Below are 19,408 nucleotides of genomic sequence, written 5' to 3' on the forward strand. Positions count from 1 at the left end.
TACTGCTTAACGTCCGTGACGCGCCTGCGCTCCCCAATGAGCTCCGCGCGGCGATGGTAACGTGGCTGCCGGAGATGTCTGCTGGCGTCGCTGCCGATGTCTTCTGCGTTGTCTCCTGACCAGTAGCTTGTCGTTCTGGCACTCGGGGAGTTGGGCGGTTGCTGTTCAGGAACTTCGCCGGTAATCGCAGGGCTCTCCAGGCGCTCGCCTCTTGAAACCGCAAATCGATCTACCGCTCGTCCGTCACGCCAGGTCCTGCTTGGTCGGGCAAGGTACGCTGGGTCTCAGACAACTTTCCTCCCCAAACTGACGGTTCCTCGTCGTAGGACTCTTCCGCTTGTCTCTGACGGACCCGCCGGGCGACTCGCCAGGGTGTGATCACGACAAAGTTGGAAAACGAACGCCTTGACTTAGCCGTGTGTTGCCTTCCGGAACTCAGCCACTTGTGTCTCAATTCGGAGATTCCTGATGTCCCAATCCCGAACGTCTCGACGTGGCAATCTTGCTCCTTGTGTGCTTCCCACGGCGCTGCTTCCGACGACTCGCTTGGTTGTAGCTCCCTCGTAGATTACTTGCTTGACTGATTGTTCACTTGGTACTTTGACTGATCTTGAAGGTTTGACTCCTCGTGATCGACTGATCCAGCTGCCAGCGCTCTGCGGCCTTATATAGGGCCTCCGGGAACCGTTACTTCCCCTTTCGCGCACGGCACGCTGGATCTCTCCACTCCGGGTCCAAAGTCCGTGCCTCCTGGTTGACCCACTTGTCCTTCATGTACCGCTTCCAATCGATGCTCCGCCCACTGCTGCCGTCCCGCTGATTCCCATGATGTTTGTGGCACGCCTGTGTGTCACTCCACTGCCGAGATGTGGCACTTCTTCTCCCGGTCCAAAGTTCACGGGAGAGTCCAAAGTCCGGTGAAGTTAAGTTATCCGCTTTTGCACACGACACTCTTGCTCTGCCCGCGAAGTCTCCATTCTCTCTCGATCTGCATCCTTGGTCTCCAATCTCTCTCGCTCTCCTTCGTTGGTCTCCAAACTCGCTCGCTCTCCTTCGCTGGTCTCCAAACTCTCTCGCTCTCCTTCGCTGGTCTCCAAACTCTCTCGATCTCCACCCTTGGTCTCCAAACTCTCTCGTTCTCCTCGCCGCGCCGTTACCACGCGAATTCGCCGCGTATCTGGTAAGCGGCCGGCCATCTGCTGCTGCTTCTATTTGTGGGGAGTTATTCAACTCCTCACATTCCCCCCTTACTTCGGGAAACATTTAAGACTGGTTCCTACTCTCCGGCGTTTCCTTGCTTATCCTAGCCTTTGAGTCCTTGTGATTCCCGCGGCGCTCCCTCGTTGCTCCCTCGATGCTCCCTCGACGCTCTTAACTCCCTTGAGTTTCTACAGCGGGGGTCATCCTCCTCGTAGCAACTTTAAATCTCCCGCGCCGATATTTCCTGTGTTCCCACTGGGACATCGATACTCCTGGGCTATCGATCCCCAGCTCGCTGCTCATTGCTGCGTTCTACTCCTTTTATTCGCTTCCTCCGCCTGGTCACACCATTCGTGCGTGATCGATGTGCGTTATCGATATCGACGGTGCGGCGTTGCCACCTGCTCGTTGCGATATTTCCACCTTTGGCCGATATTACCATTTTCGTGTACCCATCGATCGCACTTTCATCTAATGCCAATCGATCGCCTATCGAGGCGCCCCCTTCCCTGGCGCGTGGTGACTTTGCAACTTTTGATCTGCCCGCATAGCTTCTGGCTGATCTGTCTTTTCCATTTTATCTTCTCAGCTCCTTCCAGCCTATGCCGTTCGTTGCCCTCAACCTCCAGTACAATGGCCCCAGCGGCCTTGAATAACGTTTGGCCTTCGTTTGTAGCAGAGCTTTTCTGCCCGTGGTGAGTTGCACTTTTGGTTGAACCGGCATTCACTTTCCTTTCCTTTCAGGGTTTGTTTGTGTTTTTTTTTCCTGTTAACTGTTGGTGCGATGCGTGTTTCTGTCTTTTGTTACCAGCTGGTTACGGTGTAGATCTGATTCTGCACCGTCCTCCCCCTTTCCACGGGTAACAACTAGACGGGTTCGTGCGACGCCTTCCGTAAAGAATCTCCGGATGCTACGGTGTGCCTGGACTGCGCGCCTTGTGTTGCTTGTCTCCCTCCGCGCATACTCTCTTCTACGTGGCGTAAACGGTTGACTCTGGCTCGCGCCCGACGCTGAAACCTGTTGCCTTGCCTGTCTGTTGCCGTTTTGTAAGTGTCCCTTCCGCTTGGCGTAATCGCGGATGACTCTGGCAACTGCCCGATGCTGAATCCTGTTGCCTTGCGGTTGGGATCACCAACCATCCTTATCCACGTCCTTGTAACCTATCCTTATGGTTGACCTTTCTGCGTGGCGTGTGGATGACTCTCGCTTAGGCCTGACGCATAATCCTGTGGCCTCGCAGTCTGGATCAACGTGAAATCCTTATCCATGTCCTTGTGCTATCCTGATTCTCCTTTCCGTGTGGCGTATGGATGACTCTCGCTTCGGCCTGACGCCTAATCCTGTCGCCTCGTACCTGACGTTTCTGCTGTCTGCTCGTTTTGTTGTTGCTTGAGCTCGCCAACGTGAACTGTCCTTTCTTTCTTCGACTGTGTGTGGCGAATTTTGGCAGATCACTGGAGAGACGAAATCTACCACCTGGTAAGGGCCATCGTACCTCGGGGCTAGTTTTGCAGCGAATCCTTCAGCCGCTTTGGACAGGTGATGTTCCTTGGCCCACACTATGTCGCCCACCGTTGGTGACCATTGTCTCCTTCTCAGATTGTAGTGTCTGGCTTGGTCCTGGGACGCCTTTTCCATATTCCGCCGCACGATCTCGAATACCTCTCTTAGTTTGTTGGCATTTTCCTCAGAGGTCTCCGTAGCTCGTCCAGTTCCTAGGGTTTCCTTATCGTATAGGCTGCTGGGTAGACGTGGTTCCCTTCCCTGGGTAAGAAACGCCGGTGTATGGCTGGTGGATTCCGATGTGCTCGTGTTCACTGCTAGCATAATCTCCGGCCACTTCTCGTCCCAGTTTCTCTGGTCCTGCCCTGCGAACTGCGCAATCATGGTCTTGACCGTTCTGTTTGCTCGTTCGATCGGATTCTCTTGTGGTGTGTATGGTGCGGTGAATTGTTGACTGATACCCATCTCAGCCAGGAAATTTTTGAATATATGCGGCTTGCAAACTGTACTCCATTGTCCGTTATGACCACCTTTGGGACCCCGTACCTTGCGATTATGCGCTCCCTAAACGCCTTCTTGAGCGACTCTGCTGTCGCACTGCGTAGGGGCACCAGTTCCGTCCATTTCGAAAACCTGTCAATCATGACCAGCAGCATTTGGTTCCCGTGCTTAGATCTTGGTAGGGGTCCCACGAAGTCTGCACATACCGTGGCCCATGGTTCCTCCGGCACTTGGGTCAACATCTTCCCGGCCGCCTGCATCTGATTGGGCTTTAACCGCATGCAAATCTCGCATTTTCGTACGTGGACTCGGGCGTCTCTATGCATGCCTGGCCAGTAGTATCGGGCTGCCAACCGTGCGATTGTCCTTCGGCTTCCTACGTGTCCCGCGGACGGTGCGTCGTGGTTTTCCCTCAACACTGTTTCTCGTAGCGACTTCGGGACGCACATCTTCCATGACGCGACGTCTTCACTGCCTGCTCGGTGAGGTATGTTTCTGTACAGTGTCTCACCATCCATAACATAGTCCGGGTACTTCTGCGGTTGGGTCCTTATCTTTTCGCCCATGTCCTTGATCCAGCTGCACTCTCCTGAGGTTATTGTTGCCGATGCCTCTTTTACTCCTCGTAGCGTCTCTGTCTTGATAATGCGTCGGCCACCACGTTTAGCTGGCCCTTTCTGTACGCTATCTCAAAGTCGTACTGTTGTAGCTCCAGGGCCCATCTGGCGATCCTTCCTGAAGGGCTTTCGATGCTGTTGAGCCACTTCAGGGCCATGTGGTCGGTTACTACCTCAAAGTGGTAACCTTCCAGATATGGCCTGAGCTTCCGGATCGCCCAGACGATCGCCAAGCACTCCTTCTCCGTTGTCGAGTAGTTCTTTTCCGCGCCGTTCAGTGTTCGGCTCGAGTAGGAGATTACTCTTTCGCCCTTTTCGGTGTCCTGGGTCAGTATCGCTCCGATGCCGTAGTCGCTGGCGTCTGTTTGCAGGATGAAAGTTCTACTGAAGTCCGGGCATGCTAGCACTGGATCTGCCACGAGTCTTGCCTTAACCTCCTCAAACGCCATCTGGTGCTCTGGTGTCCACTCCCACTTACTGCCTTTGCGCAGCAGGTCGTTCAGGGGTTTGACGATTCTGGAAAAATCTGGTACAAACCGGCGGTACCACGACGCTACTCCTAGGAATTGCCGGAGCTCTTTGACAGTCGATGGCGGTTCTAGTTCGGCGATGGCGGATTTTTTCTGGATCTGTTCCTATTCCCTCGCTAGTCACTCGATGACCCAGGTACAGCAGCTCCTTTTTGAAGAATTGGCATTTTTCTGGATTCAGCATCAGATTTGCCTCCTTTAGACGCCGGAACACTTCCCTCAGGTTTCTTTTGTGTTCTTCCAGCGTGCGACCGATCACTATTATGTCATCCTCGTAAGCGAATGCGTGAGGTGACATCTCGGGGCCAATTACTTGGTCCAAGACTCGCTGAAACGTTTCCGACGCCGAGTGAAGTCCGAACGGCATTACCCTCCACTGAAACAGACCTTTGCCTGGTACCGTAAATGCTGTATATTGCCTGCTACTTTCTTCCAGTGGGATCTGCCAGTATCCATCCTTCAGGTCCAAACTGCTGATGTACCGCGCTTCTCTTAGTTGATCTAGGATGTAGTTTATGCGGGGCATTGGGTAGGCATCCTTCACTGACTTCGCGTTGATCTGCCTGAAGTCGACACACAGTCTCCACTTGCCTGTCTTCTTTTTCAACATTACGATGGGGGAGCTGTATGGGCTCTTTGAATGCTCTATGAACCCCATTTGGAGAAGCTCGTCCACCTTTGCGTTGATTTCCCCTTGAATTTTTGGGTTCTTTGGGTAGTATCTCTGCTTGATTGGCTTGTCGTCCTTCATTTTGATCTGGTGTTCTGCCATATTCGATGTTCCCGACATTGTGCTGAAGTCTGCCAGCTCTGTTTCAAGGAACGCTGTAGTATCGTCCAACTCGTTTACTTGTTGAACGACTGCTACTGATAGCTTCTCCTCGAGCCATCCATTGTGTCGGTTCCTGGCTGGTATTATTATTTCGTGTCCAGCACACCTTATCTCGATTCCGACTTGTTTCAGGAAGTTCCATCCCAACACTAATGGATCCACTACCCCGGGTAAAATCAACAGGCTCATGGTCACTTGTTTGTTGCCGAATTTGACCTCCACCTCGAGCTGCGCATTAATTCCGCCGCACCTTCCATCTGCCAACCTAACTTGCCGTCTCGTCCTGGTAATCTTTCCTAGAGCAGCAATATTGTCCGCCAATTCGTCGCTAACGAAGCTTGCCGTTGCTCCGGTGTCGATTGTGGCTTTGTAGCGTTTCCCACCAATCATCACAGCTGCGGACAACTGCTGCTCCTCCTCGATTAACTCGCCCGTTAGTTTGGAGAGGTGGCATTGTGCGATCCCCGCTCGCCTCTCTGCGGCTGAGATCGCTGGCCATTTCCCGATCGTTGGCAGCAATCGACGCTCCTAACACCCACCTTGCCACATATCCAGCAAAACAGCAGCCGCTGGTTACGACATCCTCTAGCCCAGTGTCCGTTCCCACCGCATTTCCGACAGGCCTCCTGCGGGTCTGTGATATGGGTGGCATCTTGTGGCCTCTGTGTGTTGCTTGGCGGCCTCCACAAGGTATTGTTTGGTTGTCTCTGTTGCTGTGGGGGTGGTGTCCCATGACCTCCGCGTGGTGCGTCTGTTGCCTGCTGTCGTCTGTCTTGGTGTGGTGGTGACCATTGGTCGTTTCCTCGTATGTCCCGGTTATCTGTCTCCTCGCATCTTCTGCATGTCACCTGTGTTGGTGACGCCGACTTGGTCCTTGAGAACTTGTTCTCCTGTGCGAAAACTTCCCGTTCCTTTTCGAGTTCTTCGTACTCGTCTGCTAATATCATCAGCGTGTCCAGGTCCGACACTTTGTATGCCCTTAGGAAGATCCTTAGACTAGGGGTGCAGTTTTCCTTGATGATCCTTAGGGTCTCTTTAGCGGAGTAATTAAGTGGCCTCACCATCGTCTGCATGTCGATCATGTAGTCCTTGAACGACTCGCTGAAGCCCTGCTTCCTTTGCCGGACCTGGTCCGCCAGCCTGGTGAAGAAATCTCTTGGCAGGAAATATGTGTGGAAACTTTCAATGAATTCTGCCCAAGTTCTCCACTGCTTATTGTTGGCGATGAACCATTTCAAAGCCCTTCCTTTTAGCAACTCTGGCATCGCTCGAGGGATCATATCGAGCTCCAAACCGTACGTGTTGGCGGACCATTCTACTTGCTCCAGGAACTCGAATGGTTTTTCCGCCCCGTCGAACCTGAACGACCATTCACGGACCTGTTTAGCGACCTTTGCATAGTCCGACTGGATTGGTCTCGGGGTTAGCGCTGCTGCTTTCTTTTCTTGGCTTGATTCTCTCCTGTGGGCCTCTTTTTGCATGTTGTCAATGCTCAGGCTTGCCACCAAGTTGTCCCCTTCAGCGTTCGTTAGCGTAATGCTTGGGCCGGCTCTGTCGTAGTATGTTGCCTCCAGCTCGGCCCAGATGTCGACGAGTTGTGGATCATTCTCTGTTTCGGAGTAGTATTCCGATAGTGCCTTCCTCATGTCGTCTAGCCTGCCCTCCAGGGCGACATTGAGCCTCTGTGCGACATGGGCGAAGTCTTCCTTCTTGAGGCGGTAAATCCACTTCTTTCCCATTTTTACTGTGCTGTTCACGTTGGGCGCCAGATGTAACGAACTGATTTTGTATGTCTGCTCGCTACGAGATTCGTGCGGCTAGCTCAGAAGATTGTGTGTTCGTCCCACCAAATTTATATGACGCGACTGCCCCGTAGATCAGTGAGAAAACAATGGGTTCAAATGGCAACAGTGGGATTTATTCTCGTGGTATTGGTACAGCGGGTGTGTGGCTATGCTGGCTTCTGTATCTCCTTGTTCTGGTTCCGCCGGCTGCTGGTGCTCCTCCTTCTGGCTTGTCGACGCGTTGACTCGGCTTCTGCTTGGCTCCTGGGTCTCGGGACGCTCGTAGTGGCCGCCTCTGCTCACTCGCCGACGCGCTGCCTCGGGGTCGCTTGTTGCGCCTTAGACTCGCAAAGAGCTCGGCCTTGTGGGCTTAGGGAAGCGTCACCGTTCTCAGACTAGGGTGAAGAAGCCTTGCTCTCCAGGCCGACGCCTTTCGACGCAATACCAGTCCCTTGCTCTGTCCCGTACGGTCCCGCTAGGTTCTTGCTCAGATCGCGCTGACAGTCCAGGCTGTCGTCAGGAGGCTGCCTAGCAGTTCACTTCGCTTTACGCCTAGCGCAGACGAACGTTCCACCCGACTTCACCCTACTGCTTAACGTCCGTGACGCGCCTGCGCTCCCCAATGAGCTCCGCGCGGCGATGGTAACGTGGCTGCCGGAGATGTCTGCTGGCGTCGCTGCCGATGTCTTCTGCGTTGTCTCCTGACCAGTAGCTTGTCGTTCTGGCACTCGGGGAGTTGGGCGGTTGCTGTTCAGGAACTTCGCCGGTAATCGCAGGGCTCTCCAGGCGCTCGCCTCTTGAAACCGCAAATCGATCTACCGCTCGTCCGTCACGCCAGGTCCTGCTTGGTCGGGCAAGGTACGCTGGGTCTCAGACAACTTTCCTCCCCAAACTGACGGTTCCTCGTCGTAGGACTCTTCCGCTTGTCTCTGACGGACCCGCCGGGCGACTCGCCAGGGTGTGATCACGACAAAGTTGGAAAACGAACGCCTTGACTTAGCCGTGTGTTGCCTTCCGGAACTCAGCCACTTGTGTCTCAATTCGGAGATTCCTGATGTCCCAATCCCGAACGTCTCGACGTGGCGATCTTGCTCCTTGTGTGCTTCCCACGGCGCTGCTTCCGACGACTCGCTTGGTTGTAGCTCCCTCGTAGATTACTTGCTTGACTGATTGTTCACTTGGTACTTTGACTGATCTTGAAGGTTTGACTCCTCGTGATCGACTGATCCAGCTGCCAGCGCTCTGCGGCCTTATATAGGGCCTCCGGGAACCGTTACTTCCCCTTTTGCGCACGGCACGCTGAATCTCTCCACTCCGGGTCCAAAGTCCGTGCCTCCTGGTTGACCCACTTGTCCTTCATGTACCGCTTCCAATCGATGCTCCGCCCACTGCTACCGTCCCGCTGATTCCCATGATGTTTGTGGCACGCCTGTGTGTCACTCCACTGCCGAGATGTGGCACTTCTTCTCCCGGTCCAAAGTTCACGGGAGAGTCCAAAGTCCGGTGAAGTTCCGTTATCCGCTTTTGCACACGGCACTCTTGCTCTGCCCGCGAAGTCTCCATTCTCTCTCGATCTGCATGCTTGGTCTCCAATCTCTCTCGCTCTCCTTCGTTGGTCTCCAAAATCTCTCGCTCTCCTTCGCTGGTCTCCAAACTCTCTCGCTCTCCTTCGCTGGTCTCCAAACTCTCTCGATCTCCACCCTTGGTCTCCAAACTCTCTCGTTCTCCTCGCCGCGCCGTTACTACGCGAATTCGCCGCGTATTTGGTAAGCGGCCGGCCATCTGCTGCTGCTTCTATTTGTGGGGAGTTATTCAACTCCTCACAGTATATTATAAATATAAGATACAGATAATTTTAAAAACTAATCAAATTATATAAATTTGATCTGTATAGTATACGAAAGTCCCCTCCATTGGGACGAGCGTTTAGACAAAAGAAATGATTTTTTTTCCATTCAATACAGCTCTTTTCAGCTAGTCTAATGTTGCTTAATCAATTTTTAAATCACAGTCATTTCTTTTGCAGTAGAATGTCGCGTTCGGCAATGGGTTCTTTTAAAGTTCATTTCCGTTTATATAGGGCTTATTTCTTTCATATTGATCACAAGGTATTTATATAAGTGTGAGATGTTTTGAATATATATGTTTATTTTAATAAGTATAAAATAAAAATTCACGGATTTTGGGTATGGATCTCCCGGCAGGTGCCTGTAAACGGCAAACTAGAGGTTGCCGTAGGGATAATCTACAATATTCAGTTCAATCTCGTAACACTTCGCGACCCTTTTAGGACTATTTGAATTTACTTCCTAAAACCCGAAACCGATTACGTCACCTGAATGGAACTCTAGTCCGATTCACAAATTCTTATTTACATGTCCTTATCTACGCCAAAAACTCTACTTTACTTTACAAAAATATACATAGCCTTCCAGGCTTAGTTATGTGAAAGCATTACTTTCCAAGCACGATGCCTCCTTTGACAAAATTGAATATAGACAAAGTCTTCTTCATCGTTTTTGGCTTCTTCGAATAACTGGTTGAATCGAAGAGCGTGGAATACTTATTCCAGTCTTAGTCAAACGGCCGGATCGTGAACATCTAATTTATTTTACTCGCGATTATACATTTTCCAATTACTTAGGGGACATTTGTATGGATTATCTGAACGACATTTCGTTTTCATCTCCTTCGGACAGATATGATTGTGGGTTTTTCCGTCGGCTAAAGAAAGATCAGCAATGCAATGCTACTTACTGCCTGGGCTTGAAAGTTATGTCGGTCGTAATTCCATTAAGTGCTTCGAATATCAAAGATCAAATTAGCAACATAGAAGCAGGAGCCACCTTTACCTACCTGCTGACCATAACCCCGCAATACGTAAGGGTAAGGGAATTTCCCAAACGTTTCAATTTTAGAGTCCCGGATGGCTGTAACTGCCTGCGGTTGCAGTATGATGGGTCTAAAACATGGCTTTTATTCCAATCGTGGCCCAGGTGGAAAAATCTGGCGAATATTTTGGGGTTGGATTTAGAAAAAAACGGTTTTTTTCGACGAATTCTCACTTACATCAGAATATTTTCTGCAACCCGCAACAATCTTGATCCTCTGTTGCATTTGGGTCGACATTTTGGCCGACCTCGCGTTATTTTTCACAATAATTAGCACTTTTCCAAAATCAAAGTGAAAGCGCGTGCGGATTGTACGTCTGGTTGTCAAGGCGGTCGAAAAAAGAGAAGAACGCTGCCAGATGTTGATTATGTGCTGCTAGGGTATGGGCGGAAGTTCGCGGCAGATGCCTTTGACAAGTGCCAGAATTGAGCTTTCCCCTGCGTCTCCGAAACGGATGTTTCGAGTTCTGGAAGGGTTGTTAGCTAAATAAGATAAGCCCCTCTTTAACTATTGTATAGTCAGCTTCTAGGCGGGAATTCGAAATCGATTCTCTTCAGGCGGCGTTACATGGTCGAACGGTAAAGCTGCGGACTTTGTACCCTGGTGTGGTGCAGTGCGCTGAGGGCGAAATGGAGAAACCGAGTATTAACAGTACCAGGAACCCTATATAAACGTGCCCAGCGCATGAAGCTGGATCTATCATCGAGAATCAGAATGCTGGTGAAAAACGTCAAGCAAGTCTAAGTCAAGGAGATACAGCCGTAAAAGTCGGCAAGATGTAAGATCAATACGTCGAGACGTTCTGGTAAGCAAAGGACTCCGGAATGAGAAACAGGTAGCAGAAGTCCTGTGTTTTCTTCCAACACTTTCAGTGCCACTGATGCAATTACCCTTCTGACCAGACCTCATTGGTTTCTTCGGTTCCTACCGCCTTCATAGCTTGGGTCGACGACGCCAAGTATCTTTCGATCCTTGACGACTTCCGCAAAGGACATGTGGTCGTTTTCGCCTTATTGGTGGTGAGTTACACTACTTCTACCGACTGTTCTCGCTAGTTGCTGTTGCTTGGTATTTTGTCGAGGTCGAAGTCTGGAATGACTGCCTTACCCCAGGCTATATCCTCTTTGATTTTCTTGAAATCCTCCGTCGATGTCTAGTCCTCTCCGATGGGGTTGGTAGTCCGACGTTTAAGGATGCGATACGCTATACACTTACATTATCATTTTAAGAATCTTTCACAGTGATTCCCACGAGCTGCGGAGAAGGGACATGTCTACCTGGCAGAGATTAGCTGTACCCAGCTAGATTAGAACAGACAGTCGCCACTTGTCAGCCCACCGTTTAAGACTGAGTTGTTTGATGACTTGGGCTCTCGGCCAAACTTACTCTCGGCTTGGTTCGAGTCCAGCCCGGGGTGAGATGAATGTTGGGGGATAGGATGGAGTTAGGTTTGGTAGCCTCGGTACAAATATAAGATCTAATTGTCTGTTTAGTGAATTACGTATAAAGCTTACTGGCTGTAATGATAGTTCTAACAGACTGTCAACGAAGTTGAAAAGTGAGACAGTGGAAGGGGGCCAAGAAATTTCAGGGAGATTGAAATCAACCAATCCGTCGATTGCTCGGGTCGCTCTGGCTCGACATACCGTGGCGTGGGTGGCCGGGCTCCTCCGTCGCCATTCCGGTCTTCGCTCGTGAACCACTCCCCCTCGTAGCGGGGAGTGGGTGGCACCTCCGGCAGCCACCGCGGAGGGGACGGCAGGGCACGTCCTCATACTCGCTCTTCCGCCCCGGACTGGGCTCCTCAGTCGCGTATCTGGGGGTGAGTGGGACCTCCCACACGTCCTCCACCGCTTTCTCCCACAACCGCTGCTCTTCGTGTTCCGCCTTCTGCAGACGGGTATGCTATCGCGCTGCCGCCTCCTCGTGGTCCAGGCGCAGCCTGACCTGCCACCGCGCCACTTCCTCAGCCGTCCGCTGCTGCCCCTCATCCGACGGCTCCCGGTCCCGGAACCTCTTCCGATTCTCCTCGGTGGCCCGGCAGACCGCCGCCGCGTGGCCCCTCGGGAGTTCTGCTCCTCCTACCGTGCCTCTGCCCTCGGGAGTCGCTCCCTCGACTTTCATCGTTCCGCGCTCCGGAGCCGCCACTCCCTCTCTTCGACGACAAGATCGCCCACCACCTCCACGTCGCTATCCGAGCTCACCGCGGGCTCCGGTGCGGAGTCCTCGGCGTGGGTCCGCTCCAGGGCCCGCCGCGGAGCTCGGGTAGGCCGGGTCACCGACCATCCTTGCCCCGGGCTGGCTCCCAGTGGGGCCGCCCTCTTCCTGCGCGCTTCCGGCCTTGTGTAGTATGTTCACATATTGAATGCACACTGTACTCAGTGTTTCGCATTAATATTATTACATATACATAGTAGCAGTTGGCCACAATAAGTAAGCCACAAATACAAGTCCCAAACAGTTCTTCAAGTGATCGCCGTTTAGTGCACTGGGACTGGGCTGGGACTGGACAGTGCTGAGTCTGCATATTTGCCATGCGCGACCGCTCTGTTACCAAGTGAACATAAGACCTCCCCACCGCCGCGGCGACTCTTCGCCAGCGGCTACTAGTACTTACATCTATACATAAGCATTGAACGCTGCTCTGCCGGCGTCTCTGGCGGCCACAGTAGCTGTCCAAAGAACTGTAATAGCCTTAAGAATTCATTAAATAAAGAGAACTCTGAGCAAAAGGTTGACGTGCAAATCTAAATTGAAACAACATATTCAAATTGGGATAATAACTTCCACATGGCGACCGTGACAGGACCTCAGAGGATCGCAGGACCTCAACCCACAACCCAGTAAATTGAAAAAAAAAACTGATGAGCTGGCGGAAATCGGACTGGAAGAACAAAAATTATCTGGAGGCCACTGAAAAAACTGACTGAGTAGAGATGGAGTTATGGCTAAACGCGGGGGCGTGAAGCATAAAATAAACGTAAAGTGGCTATTATTCAAGAAACAGCCACCACCCCCCTGGGCAACTGCCCAAACACTACAAAATGAACTTATTTTTTTTAAAATCAAGTATCGAGCAAAAAAAGCCACTAACTCCAGCTCACTCAGCCATAAAAAATATAAATTCAAAAATAACACCTCCTCTCCCGAAGCCTCTCCACAAAAGAGAGAAAACGTGCCCGAAGGTCTGCCCTGGACCGCTGGAAAGCCCCCACTGCGAAATGACCTGCGGAGAAAAACCGAAACAAAAAGCCTGTGCGACGACCGGCACCGGTACCGCCTGAGCCCAGAGGCCCCGGACAGCAGCAGCAGAAACTACAAGTGTGGGGGGCAAGCCAAAACCCCTACGCCGTCAATGGAGCATCAGCGTGCGAACCCCGGCGACGCCCAGCTGATGCAATAGAGGGTCTGAAGAAAAGCGGATTTAAATAAAAATAATAAACAAAACAAATTTAAGTTAATATATGTTATTATAATTCAAATTTGTAAAATTGAGCGGAACACTTTCTGCCCAATAGCAGTATAGCCCGTAAAGCTATAATTTTTTATCAATCAAAAAAAAATCAAAACTAAAACTTAAAAAATTAAACAAATAAAAAAAGAATGACCCAAAAATAAGAAATAAAAAACTAATGAATAGTAATAGTATAAGTAAATTCGATACAAGTAATGAGATTAGTTATATGAACACAATGGGATTGATCGATACGAAAACAATGGACTCCACTGCAAACGCGATTAATAAAATTGAATCAACAAATATCGATCCCCATTTAACAAATATATTGTTATTGATAATTGTCATAATTTTGTGCGGATATATACTTTATAAAGCATACCTATTACTCAATAGGTGTATAACAAAAACGGCCATAAGCCAAGCAAAAGATCTAGATAAGATCTAAATGCACACGCACAACATCATGATAATTATAATAAAAATATATATTCCAACATCTTGAAATAAATATATATAAATTGAAAAAAAAATAATGGTCTAAGTAATGAGAAATGAATTGATTGTCTAAGAAACATAATTTCTAAACAAAGAAATTAATAAAATAAAAATAAAGATAATAAATAAAAATTAAAAAAAAAACATGATCGTAAAAGAACACAAAAAAAATAGAACTAGATTTTGAGAATAGAGAATAGGGTATTTTTGATAAATCAAAAGATAACATAGCCCCTGTAATTTCTTATGCAAGTAGATGGATAGGTACGAATGGAAAAATAGGTGAACAATAATCACAAACGTCGCTAAAAATATTTTAATTATGCCGACAAATAAAGCTTTAGAAAGGACCCCGAATTTTCTGAGCGAGTGCAAGCCATACTTCAATTGCACAACTCACCAATGTCAATCAATGAACTCGAAAATGAATACATTGAAAGATATAACCTACAATTTTCACCATTGATCCATTGCACTGCAACACAAAAAGGAATTATTCTGAGTACAGTAGCAAATTGTAACATTTTTTCGGAAGTAAATAAAGATGCGTTTCTTGGTAATGTAATAGTGATAAAAGCAGCATGGAATGGAAAGAAATAAAGGATAGGCTGACAGAAGTAAAAAATACGTTTGACAAATCCTTTAAATGCCTAAATCAAAACAGAAATATACAAGAAGGCACCATAAACAAACACACTAAAATATTAGTAGAATGCTTTAATGAAGCACGAACGCTAGTACATAATAACAGAGAAAAACTAAAATAGTCACACTGGTCATATGCCTCAAAATTATTCCTACGGATAAGATCCAATCTTATTTCTGCCAAAGAAAAATACGATTTGGATATATCTATTCCCACTGTTCTTAATACCCCACTGACGGCTGAACCTAGTCAACAACTAGAGTCAGATACCGATACTACTGAAAAAATAGATTCAGAAGAAGAAAATATTGACGAGAAAAATATAAATGATTTAACAATACCTGCCGTAATCACATTACCTGAGGCAGAAGAAGAAAATTGGTTAGAACCTGAATTTAATTGTAGTACTGTTGAGGATAAACCAGTCATAATACCGGAGCAAGAAAAAATGGCTATCACACCAATTGAATTCCTAAAATAAGCATCATCACTCATACCAAAGTTCGATGGTAAGGCAGAAAATTTGAATAGTTTATTAGATTCCTTAAATTTGGTAAACTCCCTGAAGGAATCACATGAGGCTTTAGCAGTTAATCTGATCAAGACTAAGCTAAAAGGCCATGCACGAAACTTAATAGACAATGAGAATTCAATCTCAGAAATAATAGAGAAACTAAATAATAAAGTTAAAGTAGAATCAGTAGATGTCATTTCGGCAAAACTATTGAATCTCCAACAGAGACAGAAAACAGCCAATCAATACGTTCAAGAAGTTGAGAAATTGGCAAAGGCACTAGAAGGAGCCTACATAAATGACGGACTGTCCTCAGAATTAGCCACACAGTATAGCAAAACACATGCCGTCAAAGCAATGACCAAAAGCTGTACAATCGATAAGATTAAACTTATCATGGCACGCACATTCAACACATTGGATGATGCCATGTCCAAATTCGTAAACAGTTGTACAGATGCAACAGGCCAATCAAACACGGTCCTGTTTTACAATAGAAGTAACCGTGGAAATTACCGTGGAAGAGGTTACTATAACAATAATAGAGGACGAGGCCAAAATAGAGGAAGTTATAGAGGAAATAACCACCAAAATAGGGGTTATTAATATAACAATAATAATAACAATAATGTTAGGGCAGCCCAAAACGTTTTGGGAAACTCCCAACAACCTTTAGATACCGAGCAATAGAGACCACAAAAATTCACACAATCAATCTCAGCCAAAATATATTTGTAACTTTTAAAAATGTCGCAACCGGAAAAGAACTTTTATTTTTAGTAGACACTGGTGCGGACATATATATATACTCAAAGAAAATTCAGATGTTTTTTCGGATTGACTATGTAATAAACATACAAGGAATCAGTCAAGAAATTACAAAATCTATAGGACAAATATCCATTGAGATACAGTCTTCTAAATATATAATCCCACATAATTTTCATATTGTAAATTTACAATTCGCCATTCCCTGTGATGGAATAAAATACAACTGTCAGTTAGACTTCAAGCAATCCGAAGATTGGCTTATAATTAGACCAAATAACTTAAAATTCCCAATTTATGTTCCGATAACATACAGTTCTGGCATAAACTCCATAATTCTGCCAGCAAGATCCCAAGTTGTCCGAAAAATTAAAATAGATTCAATTACAGAAAGTGTGTTGATTCCAAACCAAGAAATTGAGCATGGTATATACATAGCAAATACCATAGCATCCCCTGAAAATGCATTCATTAGACTACTTAACACAACAAATACAGATAAACTAGTTAGCATTAATAAATTAAATTATGAATCACTTTCGAACTACGACGTAGTCAATCAAGCAAAGAAAATAGAGAAAAGTTTGTATTATCTCAACTTTCCAAAAATTTTCCTCCACAGTTCCGGACACAACTGTCAACCCTATGCACACAATATAGCGATGTATTCGGATTGGAAACCGAATCGTTAAGTACAAATAATTTGTATAAACAAAAGCTGAGATTGAAGGATGAAGAACCGGTTTATATCAAAAACTACAGAGGTCCTCACAGTCAAAAAAACGAAATTCAAGCCCAGGTACAAAAATTAATAAAAGATAAAATTGTGGAACCATCTGTATCTGCATATAACAGCCCACTCTTATTAGTTCCATCCCGGGCTCAGAAAAAAAGAAATGGCGACTAGTAATTGACTATCGTCAGATCAATAAAAAATTATTGTCTGATAAGTTCCCTCTACCCAGAATTGATGACATTATAGAGCAACTAGGTAGAGCAAAATATTTTTCATGGCTCGACCTAATGTCAGGTTTTCACCAAATCGAGCTTTAAAAAAGCTCTATAGATATAACGTCCTTCTCGGCAAGCAATGGTTCGTATCGCTCAACGCGATTACCATTCGGCTTAAAAATAGCGCCAAACTCTTTTCAGAGGATGATGACTATAGCATTCTCTGGACTAGATCCTTCTCAAGCATTCCTTTACATGGATGATCTTATAATCATTGGCTGTTCCGAAAAACATATGATTTAAAACTTATCTGATGTTTTTGAGAAATGTAGGAAATACATCCTGAAGTTACATCCTGAAAAATGCTCAATTTTTATGCATGAAGTCACTTTTCTAGGACATAAATGCACTGATAAAGGAATCTTGCCCGACGACAAAAAATACGACGTCATAAAAAATTATCCAGTCCCACACGATGCGGACAGCGCTAGAAGATTTGATGCATTCTGCAATTATTACATTCTATTCTATTCTCGTCACATAACTAAGTTATGCAAAAAAAAATTTAAAATTTGAATGGACAGCTGACTGCCAGCATGCATTCGAACATCTTAAATCGGCTTTAATAGAACCAACATTGTTACAATACCCAGATTTCAGTAAAGAATTTTACATATTAACAGATGCTGGTAAGCAAGCTTTTGAAGCAGTTTTAACGCAAAACAAAAATGGACTTCAACTCCCAGTTGCATACGCATCAAGATCGTTTACAAAGGGTGAAAGTAAGAAAAGTACAACGGAACAAGAACTTACAGCAATTCATTGGGCAATAACACACTTCAGACCATATATTTATGGTAGACACTTCACTGTTAAAACAGATCACAGATTACTTACGTACCTATTTTCCATGATAAATCCGAGTTCAAAACTCACGCGAATAAGGCTTGAATTAGAAGAGATCGACTTCGTTGTAGAGTATCTAAAGGGTAAAGATAATTACGTAGCAGATGCGTTATCGCGAATAACCATCGAAGAGCTAAAAGACATTACCAGAAATATAAATAAAGTCACTAGAAGATATCAAAGTAGACAGAAATCCTGCGCAGGAGAAAAAGAAATTGAGTTGCCTTGGCAATCTATAGAAAAAGCTTCAAAACCCAACGTATACGGAGTCATCAATAAGGACGAAGTACGTGAAGTAGTGACCTTGCACGTAAATAATATGACCTGTTTCTTCAAACATGGAAAACAAATTACTGCAAGATATAATGTTAGCGATTTATTTACCAATGGAATTCTTGACTTAGGTCAGTTCTTCCAAAGGCTTGAGATGCAGGCCGGTATATATAAAACCAGCCAACTAAAAGTGGCACCGTGGGAAAATATCTTTGCACAAGTTTCAATAGATGATTTAAAAAAAATGGGCAATAAGACACTGAAATCATTGAAAGTAGCGCTACTCAACCCGGTGACCGTAATATATAATGATAAAGAAAAAGAAGCTATACTGTCTACATTTCATAACGATCCAGTACAAGGAGGTCATACTGGCATAACTAAAACCTTGGCCAAGGCCAAAAGATATTATAAAACATTAAAAATTAAAATGCATAAATTTATATATATATATATATTCTTATATACAACTTAATATACTAAGAAAATAACTTCATATAATTACGTTATTTTTCTAAAGGAGGGAGATGTAGTACGTTCACATATTGAATGCTCAGTGTACTCAGTGTTTCGCATTAATATTATTACATATACTTGTACATTGTAGCACTTGGCCACAATAAGTAAGCCACAAATACAAGTCCCAAACAGTTCTTCAAGTGCCCGGTAATATGATCGCCGTTTAGTGCACTGGGACTGGGCTGGGACTGGACAGTGCTGAGTCTGCATATTTGACATGCGCGACCGCTCTGTCACCAAGTGAACATAAGACCTCCCCTCCGCCGCGGCGACTCTTCGCCAGCGGCTACTAATACATTCATCTATTCATAAGCATTGAACGCTGCTCTGCCGTCGTCTCTGGCGGCGCAACTACTCTCTCAGTAGCTGTACAAAGAATTGTAATAGCCTTAAGAATTCATTAAATAAAGAGAACTCTAAGAAAAGGTTGACGAGCAAATCTAAATTGAAACAACATATTTAAATTGGGATAATAACTACCACACATGTAATTCTTGTGCTCATCTCGACTTATTGACTTGTAATGCTCGACCGTCGCAAGGTTACCCTTACATAAAACCTCGGTTGCGCGCCGTCCTCTTTGCCTTACACCGTTATGTCCTTACCTGGGGCGCTCGCTTTCTTACGGTACAGCTCTCTTTGCTGTGCCGTTTTCCCCCTTCCTTCGTAAAACACAAACGTTGTACACTGGTCGGCATATGTATTTTGACAAAATAAAAGTTAAGTATACTCATAACTTGAATATACTTCTTGTAAACTATAGGCATCAATGGAAAGGTAATTTCAATGCCGTTTGAATGATACAATACATTTCTTTACCCATTCAGTACTTATTGAAAAGGACGAGTTTGTGTAAATCAACTTTGAAATTTTTAAAAAAAACTTTTTTCCTCGTCTTGAAAACTTAAATTTTTTGATGCAAAAAGTTTCTTCAAACAAAAACAATAGTAACTGCAAAAAGAATTTTTCAAAAATCATTTTTCTTATATTTTTTATGAATTTTTGAAAATGCTTAA

This window comes from Drosophila subpulchrella, unplaced genomic scaffold (genome assembly GCF_014743375.2).
Source record: "Drosophila subpulchrella strain 33 F10 #4 breed RU33 unplaced genomic scaffold, RU_Dsub_v1.1 Primary Assembly Seq370, whole genome shotgun sequence".
NCBI classification, from domain to species: Eukaryota; Metazoa; Arthropoda; class Insecta; order Diptera; family Drosophilidae; genus Drosophila; species Drosophila subpulchrella.